Source organism: Canis aureus, chromosome 13 (assembly GCF_053574225.1).
Source record: "Canis aureus isolate CA01 chromosome 13, VMU_Caureus_v.1.0, whole genome shotgun sequence".
In the NCBI taxonomy this organism is placed as follows: domain Eukaryota; kingdom Metazoa; phylum Chordata; class Mammalia; order Carnivora; family Canidae; genus Canis; species Canis aureus.
Window position 1 is genome coordinate 60,217,820 of NC_135623.1, and position 11,695 is coordinate 60,229,514.

At 36.2% G+C, this 11,695-nt stretch overlaps 1 pseudogene; it reads right to left on the reverse strand.

The window, feature by feature from the left end:
- Nucleotides 1–772: 772 nt before the first annotated feature.
- LOC144281681 (casein kinase I-like) lies at nucleotides 773–1,979 on the reverse strand (annotated as a pseudogene).
- Nucleotides 1,980–11,695: the final 9,716 nt, after the last annotated feature.

An 11,695-nucleotide genomic window follows, 5' to 3' on the forward strand; every position in this document is an offset into this window, starting at 1 on the left:
ACAGTTTTTAGTTTTTAATGAACTTGTAAACAAAAAGATCCCATTTCAAAATAAAAACAAAATCCCAGATCATATAGATGTTTACAGTGATTACATTTATCTAAGCAACATACAAACATGTTCAGTTGTAAGATGTTAACTAAACTTCTGTGACAAATATGCTTTTTTTTTTTTAAATACTAAGAACATTATAGAGTTAATGCAGAGTCCTAAGGATAGTCTAGTAGTCACTAAGTTCTTCTCGAGTCTTCACTTTAGATGCTGTTATTTCTAGCACAAGTAAGCAGATAGTCTTTTGTATGCTCAAACACTGGAATCTTTGGTTGCTACCATATCAGTTGGCTTGCAAACAAGAAGCCAACCATTTTAAGAATGTTTTTTTTTTTAATTTTTTTTATTTATGATAGTCACATAGAGAGAGAGAGAGAGGCAGAGACACAGGCAGAGGGAGAAGCAGGCTCCATGCACCGGGAGCCCAACGTGGGATTCAATCCCAGGTCTCCAGGATCCCGCCCTGGGCCAAAGGCAGGCGCCAAACCGCTGCGCCACCCAGGGATCCCTTAAGAATGTTTTAAGTGAACAACTTGCAAACCCCAGGGGTGGATAAACCCTAAGAATGCACAATTGTGAGCATTTACAACCTTCACAACTGTGGTTCAAAACTGTTTATGCCGTTCTTCTGAAATGAGATCTCAAAGCAGTATAGTTCAAAGTAAAAGATTTTAACCAAAAATTGGCATATGTACAATTTCTCTACCAATTTGTGTGTGTCAACCATTTAGTTAACTTTTCCACTTGAAAAAATGCAATAGAAAACTGGACACCATGTTTCACTATCTCAGTGAATATTCACAATTACAGAGGCTACAACTCAGGACATGGCATCACCAATGCTTCCCAGAGCCAGTTTATACTGAAATTAAGTTCTTTATGCCAAGTAAATGGTTGTTCACAACCACTGGCTAGTGTACATATGAGCTAAAATTCCTAGAACTGGGGAGAAACAAATGCTGCTCCGATCATCTGCTCTGCTTCTTCTGTTCCTTCATTCATGCTTAGAAACCTGTGGGGGTTTGGGCCTGCTGACCCTGCCCACTTGAAGAGGCTGCCTGCTGTGCTGCTTTCTGCTTTAACATTGTCCAGTCAAATGTGTAGTCATATTGGTGGTTCAAGGTCCTGAAAATAATGCGGAATAGCTGCCTCAGATACATGTAATCCGGGGCTTCCTCAAAGTGTAGCCGACGACAATAGTTTAAGTACATGGCAAATTCTGCAGGAAACCCCTTACATAAAACTTCAGCAGGAGTGGACATCTTCTTTTCACTAATCTTATCATATTTTTTGTTTTTGTTTTTTTGTTTTTTTGTTTTTTTTTTTTTGTTTTGTTTTGTTTTTTTTTGGTTGCAGCCTTTAGTTCTTGCCATGGCAGGCTGGTTCTATTAAAATACATCAAAAACATAACCTAATGATTCCATGTCATCTCTGCGACTCTGTCCAATACCAAGATGTGCATTGAGGCTAGCATATGGGGCAGTGCCAGTGAGATTTTTATCTTCTCTGTATGGTATGTGTTGCCTTGTCCTGTTGTCTCTGTACTTTTTGGCCAAACCAAAATCAATAAGGAATAACTTATTACAGTGACACCCAATACCCATTAGGAAGTTATCTGGTTTAATGTCTCTGTGTATGAAATTCTTTGTATGTACATATGATCCTACTCATCATCTGGTCAGCTAACATAAGTACAGTTTTCACTGTGAACCTTCTTGAACAGAAATTGAAGAGGTCATTGAGACTGGGTCCAGGAAGATCTATGACTGGCACATTGTAGTCTTTTCCCTGACCATACCACCATGTGTGGGGGATGCCCATCCCACCTTGAAGAATCTTCTAGAGTTTGCTCTCTTATGGGTCTTCCGTACCAGTTTGTATTTCCCTCCAACAATGAATTCGGCCTTACAGGTGCTGCTGCTCGCCATCCTGAGAGAGGAAGATGGAGCTTTTTTAAAGATTTTATTTATTTATTCATGAGAGACATACAGAGAGAGAGAGAGAGAGAGAGAGTGAGAGAGAGAGAGGCAGAGACACAGGTAGTGGGAGAAGCAGGCCCCATGCAGGGAGCCCGACGTGGAACTCGACCCCCGGTCTCCAGGACCACACTCGGCCTAAGGTGGTGCTAAACCGCTGAGCCACCCGGGCTGCCCTCATTGTGGTTTTGATTTGCATTTTCCCAATGATTAGTGATGATGAGAGCACCTTTTAATATACCTTTTGACCATTTGAATGACTGAGGGAAGGGGGGCATAGGGAGTTGTGCAATTGGCGTAAAGTTTCAGCTATGCAAGATGAATTAATTCTAGAGATTTGCTATGCACCATAGTGCCTATATTCAACAATAATGTATTATGCACTTAAAAAAAATGTCAAGATGGTAGATCCCATGTTCTCTCATCTCATGAAAAACAAAATCAAACAAACCAAACCAAAAAAAAAAAAAAAACAAAGGGAACATGGAAACTTTCTGAGATGGTGTGTATATCTATACCTTGAATGTGATGATGGTTTCATGGGTGTATATATGTAGGGCCAAACTCATCAAAGTGCATGCATTAAATATGTGCAGGTTTTTATATATCAATTATAGCTCAATAAAGCTGTTTTTAAAAAAGGAGATTCAGAGCATAGAGAAGGCCCAACCAATGAAAACTGGCCAACTAGGAAGTAAAATTAATGATTTTTGCTCACATTGTATTGGTGAGAACTTAGTTATGTGGTCACCCCTAACTTTAGAAATGGTTAAGGAATAATGTAGCAGGACAGCTATGTGTGCAGTTATAATATATTTCAATGGGTAGACAGTCAGGACAGCTGTGCTCTACTACTCTGTAGTGAGTTAAGGAAAAATCATTTGACTTAATTAGCTAAGATCGTATTTTTATAATGATATAATTTTATTGTATACTTTGTTTCTATGGAAATGATCATTTCTTCTCTGGTCAGTAAGAATTCTATCTGACTTTGCAATTTTTAAAAAGATTTTATGTATTTATTCATGAAAGACAGAGAGAGAGAGAGAAAGAGAGTTCCAGAGGCAAAGGGAGAAGCAGGCTCCCTGCTTCCCCCTCCTTAGATCCCAGGAAACCTACATTTCTATAAAGTCACCTTCATTTACAATAACTGTGTAAAATACTGTTAACCTTAATTTTCTACTAGGTGATAAATTAAAAGTAAAATATTGTTGCACATCAAGAGTGATGGAATTATATTAACCTTGTTACCTAATATCCACTAGGTTTCCTTAGTTAACTTTGGCCTAGTTTCTTAATTATTATAGCCGTGGTATAGGATATATTTTCTCCTAGGTAATCAAAACAGAGAAAGAAGTTAAGAAATATTGTATATGTAGATTGAAAGGAGTCTCCAGTGATGCATAATTTCTATCACAGAAGTTTCTGAATTATCTATAAAATTGATTTAAAAACATCTTTGGATACATTCCTTGAAAAAAAAATCCTATCTTGAGGCTATTATATAACATTTTAGGTTTTTTAAAGTAGGGAAGCTGTACTAATTCCTAATTATTTTCCTCCCAACATTTAGAAAATATTTAAAATACTAATGTCACAAGAATGAATAAAATTCCCAAGTATCAGTTTTAAGGCTAATATAGTCCATTCTTTGTGACGGTTTCTACAGAACAGCTAATCGATTTCTGAAGCTACATTATGCTTTTCCTTAATGTTTTTCTTTTTAAATAAATTCTCTGAAGCTTTATTGCCCAGTAGGGTGGCACTAATCACGTGTGGCTAAATTCCAAATAAAAGTAAAATGAAATAAGCTTAAAAATCCAATTTCTCAGCTAGTGGCTCCTGCCTTGTCCAGGACAGAACATTTCCATTATCGTTGAAAGTTCTGTTGGACAGATTTCTGTAGAGATGACATACTTTTATTAGAAGTTCATCTATTATTTTCTCCTAGCAGACTGTCACAGTTACAGAAATTGTATTCTATTGTAAGAAAGTACTAAGGCCATATATAAAAGTTTAGCAATAAGGATTTGGTCATAAACATATAATTTAAAGAAAACAAAGAAAAATAAAGATTATATAGACTCATATATATGAACATATCTATATCTATCCTCTAATACTTGCAATATCCCTGAGGACAGGTACTATTATTATCTACGTTTTATAGATAAGGAAATTGAGGCCAGGAGGTTAAGATTGGCATTCAGTCTTGTTCGAGGATCTAGGGCACCTAACCACCATATTTCACTGCTTCTCACAGAGGAAGTCTCTGATAATAACAGCAAATGTTAAACTACTGTACCCCATGTGGTTTGTATGTGCATTCATAATTCTTACTATGAATCTATCAAGGCTGCTTAGAAATATTGCAGGCTTTATTCAGTTGAAGCCTTGCACTCACTTTAGAAGAATTCTGTATTTCCTGAATGTTGATCATATGTAATACTCTGTTCACTATGGCTTATTTTGAATCAAATGAAGTCTCCGATCATTGCCCTTCATATTGGCTAAAGTAATTACTAAAACATTTTCTTCAGAAGTGATGGAACCATGACAGCTTTCAAAAGACTGGTTTTGAGAAAGATGTCATTTGTGTTAGTATCCTTTCATTTTTTAAAAAGAAAGAGTGGTGATCTGTGAATTCAGTTCAAGATTTAAATATATTTGAGTATTAATGACAAAAATAAATGTTTTTTTCAATTTTTAAATAAATACAGTTTGTGTGTGCATGTGTGTGTATGAAGTATTTATTTAGAATAGGAACATCCTGCTGTGTAAACACACTTAGGAATAATGCAAATTTGGAAATAATGCAATTGGCAACTGGCTTCCTCTCTTCTTCAGGTTGAAGTTTTTGTCTTCTAAAGAGAAGAGACTTAGGGGAAAGGAAAGATTTAGAGAGAATAGTTAGGCAAACAGGAAAAAGCAGAGGACAGCCTCTTTTGCAAAACAGGAAGCATTCAGAACTTGAGTCACCAGGATACCTTACTTAGCAAGATATTCGGGTTCGAGGCAGTGATTATATCAACCTCATCATAAGGCGATTTTGCCTTTCATTTGATTGCATTTTTGAACCATATTTATTATGTTATTAAAGAGTTATATTGTGAATGGTTAAATTATTTTATCTCATATGACTAAAGTATGGTAAAAATACACAGAGAATAAAATATATACATATATGCACATAGTCTTACTTGCCACCCTATTTGTTTAGCCTTCTTTATGACTTCTTTCTTTCTTTATGTTTCTTTTCTCCCACTCTGTGACACTAAACTGTCACAAATTTGGGTCTTGGTATTCTTCTATAGTACTCTATTTTACTGATCTTTTTTTTTTTTTTTTTTTAAATCTTTTCGCTCTAGCATTTTTAAGGACAAAGAAATAAATGGAACAAAACACATCTCCTTTCCCAGCAGTGACTCCTGGTATACTCCTCTCTCAGCCAAGGCAGGAGGTCCCCACTGCTATTCTTCTCAGACACACTGCAGGCTAAATGTTCCCAGAACAGATCTGCACTTTTGACAGGCTTGGTCTGTGGTGATTAATTTTATGGGTCAACTTGACTATGCCACAGGGTGTCCAGGATCTTGGTCAAAGTTATTTTGGGTGTGTCTGAGGGCAATTTTGTATGAGATTAACTCTTGAATCAATAGCCTGAGTAAAGCAGATTGTCTTCCTCAACGTGGGTGAGCCCTGTTATATCCATTTGAAGGCTTTATTAGAACAAAAAGGCTGACCCATAAATGAATAAAGGGGAACTCCTCCTGCGAGACTGTTGGGGCTCAGTGTTTTCTGGCCTTTGCACTTTAACATTCTATAACATCTCTTCTTATTCTTAGGCCTTGGTACTCAAATTGGAACTATACATTGACTCTCCTGGGTCTCCAGCTGGTTGACGGCTATCTTGGGATTTCTCAGCCTCCACACTTGTGTGCGCCAATTCCTTACAATAAATCTCTTTATATAAAAAGATCAGTTCTTTAGAGAGCCCTTATTCTGATATATGGTCTTATTCAATTTGTTCCTGATTATGTTATGTCAGTTGTCAAAATTCTATGCGTCCTTCAAAGTCTTAACTTAGATTTGCCATAAAGACTTTCCTTCTGCATTCATAGAACAGTGTTTCACAACTAAATGCTGCAGACATTCATGGGCATTAAGTGCACACTTTTTTTTTTGTTAAATATTTTATTTATTTATTCATAGAGACAGAGAGAGAGAGAGAGAGAGAGAGAGAGGCAGAGGGAGAAGCAGGCTCCATGCAGGGAGCCCCACATGGGACTCGATCCCAGGTCTCCAGGATCACACCCCAAGGTACAGGCAGCGCTAAACTGCTGAGCCACCGGGGCTGCCCAAGTGCACGCTTTTAAGAGGGAGTTGTTAGAAAGGCTTTAGGTGGGCTTTCCGTGATAGTTTCTGGTAGGATTGAGGAGGACAATTCTGTCTTTGCTGTCAGGGTTCTTTTGGCAAACTGTGAAAACTGATTCTGATCTACTGAAACATAAAAACAACTTATTATGAAGAGTCCAAAACAGGCAAAAGGCAAGGACAATTATGTGAACAAAACCACTGCCAAAGCAACAGGCCTTGGCACTGATTGTGCTATTGATCAGGAGACAGCACCAACGAAAGGCTACTGGCACCACAATTGGATGATGAGCACCATTGTGAAAAAAATTGATATTGCTTCTGCCATAATGAATTCTAAAACATTCATGTCTGTTGTTGTTTTAAGGTAAGTTCACCTAACCAGGAAAGTGCTATCTGATAGATCGAGGCTGTTGATAGTCCATACCCTATTCCTATCATTCAATAAAGCAAGTGTCTGGATATTTTTGTTTGCTTTGAAAAAGGTTTGTGCTTTCCCAAATCCCAGTCACTAGAAATGAAGAGAGAGTTCAGATATTAGGGAGCAGAAGAACAAATAAACCAAAGGGGAAAAAAAAAAGATAATTTCATAGTGGATTGATTAATTTTTGATGTTTTGAGTTTTATTTAAATTTTAGTTAGTTGGGACGCCTGGGTGGCTCAGAGGTTGAGCATCTGCCTTCGGCTCAGGTCATGATCTTGGGGTCCTGGGATCGAGTCCCACACCGGGTTCCCCGCATGGAGCTGCTTCTCCCTCAGCCTGTGTCTCTACCTCTCTGTGTGTGTCTCTCATGAATAAATAAATAAAATCTTAAAAAAAATAAATTTAGTTAGTTAATATATAGTGTAATACTGGTTTCAGGAATAGAATTTAGTGATTCATCACTTACATGTAACACCCAGTGCTTATCACAAGAGCCCTCCTTAATACCCTCCAGCAACACTCAGTTTATTCTCTACAGTTAAGTCTCTTATGGTTTTCCTCCCTCTTTTTTTTTTCCCAGTTCCCTTATGTTCATATATTTTGTTTCTTAAATTCCACATTAAAGTGAGATCATATGGTATTTGTCTTTCTCTATTTTGCTTAGCATAATATACTGTAGCTCCATCCATGTCATTGCAAATGGCAAGATTGCATTCTTTTTGATGGCTGAGTAGTATTCCATTATATATATTACCTACACATCAGTCTATGGACTCTTGTTTTTTTTTTTTTTTCACATAATTTGGCTATTGTCGATAGTGTTGCTATAAATATAAGGGAATATATGAGCCTTCAAATCAGTATTTTTGTATCCTTTGGGTAAATACCTAGTAGGGCAGTTGCTGGGTCACAGGGTAATTCTATTTTTAACTTTTTGAGGAACCTTCATACTGTTTTCTTGAGTGGCTGCATCAGTTTGCATTCCTACCAAGAGGGTAGGAGGGTTCCCCTTTCTATACATCCTTACCAATATCTGTTGTTTCCTGCATTGTTGATTTTAGCCATTCTGACAGGTGTGAAGTGGTGTCTCATTGTGGTTTTGATTGGTATTTCCATGATGATGGGTGATGTTGAATATCTTTTCATGTGCCTGTTGGCCATCTGAATGTTGTCTTTGGAAAAAATGTCAATTCATGTCTTCTGCCCATTTCTTAACTGGATTATTTGTTTTGTGGGTGTCAAGTTTGATAAGTTTTTTTATATTTTTTGGATACTAACCCTTCATCATATATTTCATTTTCAAATATCTTCTCCATTCTGTAGGTTGCCTTTTAGGTTTGTTGTTTCCCTCACTGTGCTGAGGTTTTTTATGTCAATCAAGTCCCAATAGTACATTTTTGCCTTTGTTTCCCTTGCTACCAGAGACGTGTCTAGTAAGAAGTTGCTATAGCTGAGGTCAAATAGGTTGCTACTTGTGTTCTTCTCTAGGATTTTGTTGGTTTCCTGGCTCACATTTAGATCTTTTATCCATTTTGAATTTATTTTTGTGTATGGTGTAAGAAAGTGGTCCAGTTTCATTCCTCTGACTGTTGCTGTCCAGTTTTCCCAACACCATTTGCTGAAGAGATTGTGTGTGTGTGTGTGTGTGTGTTTTCCATCGGATATTCTTTCCTGCTTTGTCAAAGATTAGTTGACCAAATAGTTGTGGGTCCATTTCTGGGTTTTTATTTTGTTCCATTGATCTATTTGTCTATTTTTGTGCCAGTACCATGCTGTCTTGATGACTACAGTTTTGTAATATTGCTTGAAGCCCAGACATAGTGGTTTTAGAAACTGTTTAAAATTAATCCTTAGAACAAATATAAGAAGAACATGGTATTATATACACTTCACATATGCTAGTCTGAACATCTAATAAATTAAATTGCTTTCTAACATTTATACATAACTAAGTATAATTTATATATAACTAAGTATAATTAATGGTTTGAGCAGTTTTATGACAATTATATAAATAATAAATCTCAGTAACTTGGATTATTATGAATTCAGAAAAATCTCTTTAGTGCTGTGAGTCTAATCTGTATATTTCTGTAGAGCTCTATTTAGTCAATTAATTTAAAATATTATGAAGGAAGGGGGAAAGAAAGAGTCTTAAGGGGAGTTTAGACTATTACTTGACCAGTGCCCCAAATGGTGATTCTTATGACAGACTTTAGATCACAAACAATATTTTTTCCATCCCCTGAATAAACTTCTTTTGCTGGGTTTTAAGCTTATGGGCACAGTGTCAAGATGGGCAAAGATACATTTTGGAATCTTAGGTATTTAGGGTTATAGCTGCTGTACTTTAGAAATCCTGCATCTCAAAATAGATTAGAGAGAGGTCCTTTCGGTGGAAGGCACAAGTTAAAAGGAAAATTTTTTAACCTTCATTTATATTCTGAAATAAGAGAAGATAGCTCTCACTACTTATGTTAGAATTTATTTTCTTAATTTGTAGTTTAGTAAAATACAGAACTCCATTTTCTTTTGATGAGCAGTTGGAGATAGTGCAAATATAATAAACTAATACATGACAAACTCCGTTTTTTCAATTTTATTAAAGATCAGAAGTTATCTAAGATCCTTTAAATGATTGAAAGGAAATTAAATAAAAGATTGACCCTTTTGAATCAAAGTTTAGAAGAAAGATGCAAGACCTAAGTTGAATCTGTTGAACAATTTTGGTGGAATGTTTTCTGAGAAGCAGGTGAAAAGCAGGAAGCAGGCCACTCATTAGTGGTAGGGGAGAAGAAACTGGGGAGAGACAAGTTGTGGAAGCCTCTGTTCTACTCCTAAAGTTCTCACAGAAGTGACTTTACAGCGGCACTTGGGTAGCTCAGTAGTTGAGCGTCTGCTTTTGGCTCAGGTCATGATCCTGGAGTCCTGGGATTGAGTCCTGCATTGGGTTCCCCATAGAGAGCTTGCTTCTCCCTCTGCCTATGTCTTTGCCTCTCTCTCTCTGTGGGTGTCTCACAAATAAATAAATAAAATCTCTCTCTCTCTCTCTCTCTCTCTCTCTCTCGAAGTGACTTAATGAAAGGAACAGTCTGGCTTATGCTAGGGTGTACAGGGTAATCATGTTTCCCCCAGGTCCCTGTTAAAGGTTGAGGGGACAGAGAGGAGGGCTCTGGATAGATCTAGGATGACAGATGACTGCATCATCCTGATAAACTTCTGTTGCTTAGGATCAAGCAACACTGTGGAAACAATCCAAATGTGCATTAACAAATGAGTGAATAAGCAAAATGTGGTATGGAATACAATGGAATATCCTTCAGCCTTAATAAGGAAGAAATTCTGAAAAAATGCTACAAAGTGAATGAACTTTGAAAACATTATTCTAAATAAAATAAGACAGGCACAAAGGGACAGATATCCCATGACTCCACTTATATCAGGTACCCTGAAAAAGCAATTAATAGAGACAGAAAATATACTAGAGGTTACTAGAAACTGGAGGGAGGAAGGAATGAGGAGTGATCACTTAATGGACACAGAGTTTCTGTTTGGGATGATAAAGTTCTAGAACTGAATAGGAGTGATGGTTGCACAACATTATGAATGGACTTAACATCAAGTTAAAATGATAAAATGATAAAATATTAAATGATAAATGATAAAAATATTAAATTTTATTTCATATTAATTTTTTTATTAAATATTAAATTTTTTACACAATTACATTATTTTGCCACAATTAAAAACGAGTTCGGGGGGGGGGGTAGAGCAATGTGGAATAGTTGTAGAAAACTCATTAATTTTTATCTGAAATTAAAGATTTTTTTTTAGAATTCTATTGTATTATCTGCTGTGAATCAAACATTCATTTTTTCCTTTCAAATATTGAAATTGAGAGTATAAATTTCATGAGAGTTAGCCTCTAATATTTTATATATTTGTATGAAGGTTTCAAATTGACCTAATTTCCTCACAAAAGATAGCTGCTGAAGAGCTGTCCTTTAGCATTTGTGAATGACCACAATCTCTTAGAAATTTATTTGTAAGTTTTTCTCATTGTTCTGCATGAGCTTCTGCCTACAGTTTCAAGATTTGGGACAGAGATTGTTTGCTCTGGAGACAGGAGCATTATAGATTTTCAGTTATCAGGACAATTGCACTGGCAAGGCAGCCAGTGGGTATTATCTCAGTGAGTCAGAAACCAGGTAGGATGTAAAGAGGTGAAGAAAGTTGATGAGACAACCCTCCCCTATACCTTGAAATGGAAGGAGGGCTTGTTTTGAGAGTGGATTCTCAGTGAATAAATTAATGGCACTTGGTGACAAATTAACAAGTTGTCAATATCTACTACCCTGGCTCTATTCTGACTAGTTGAGCCTCAAGATACTTATTACAGAAAACTGCATTTCTATTTAGCTTTTAGTTCATAGCACTTGGAATGTGGCTGCACTTTGTATTATAGTTCCCTTTTTTTTTCTTTTTATTACTCCAAAGGTTTAAAAATAATTGCTAGGCTTTGTTTTGAATCAAAGAGCATTAGTGTGTCCATATTGATAGTTTAATACATTTCATCAATTTGAAATATTTAATGGAAATTCATGGTACCCTGGAAAATTTCTTTAAAATTTTAATATTTAATCATAAAAGGGCTTATATTGAAAACAGTTTCCCTAAGGAATTTATTAATCTACAACTAAAGGCTGGTGAATCATGCCCTTTGTACACCGTTTTATTTTGGGTTTTTTTGTTTGTTCATTTGATTGTTTTGCATTGTATTTCTCTGACCTAGTTCTTTTTCAATGTATTGTCAGAAGAAAAAAATGTACCCTATCATCTCTCCTTCACAAAAACTGCGTAATAGCAAGTT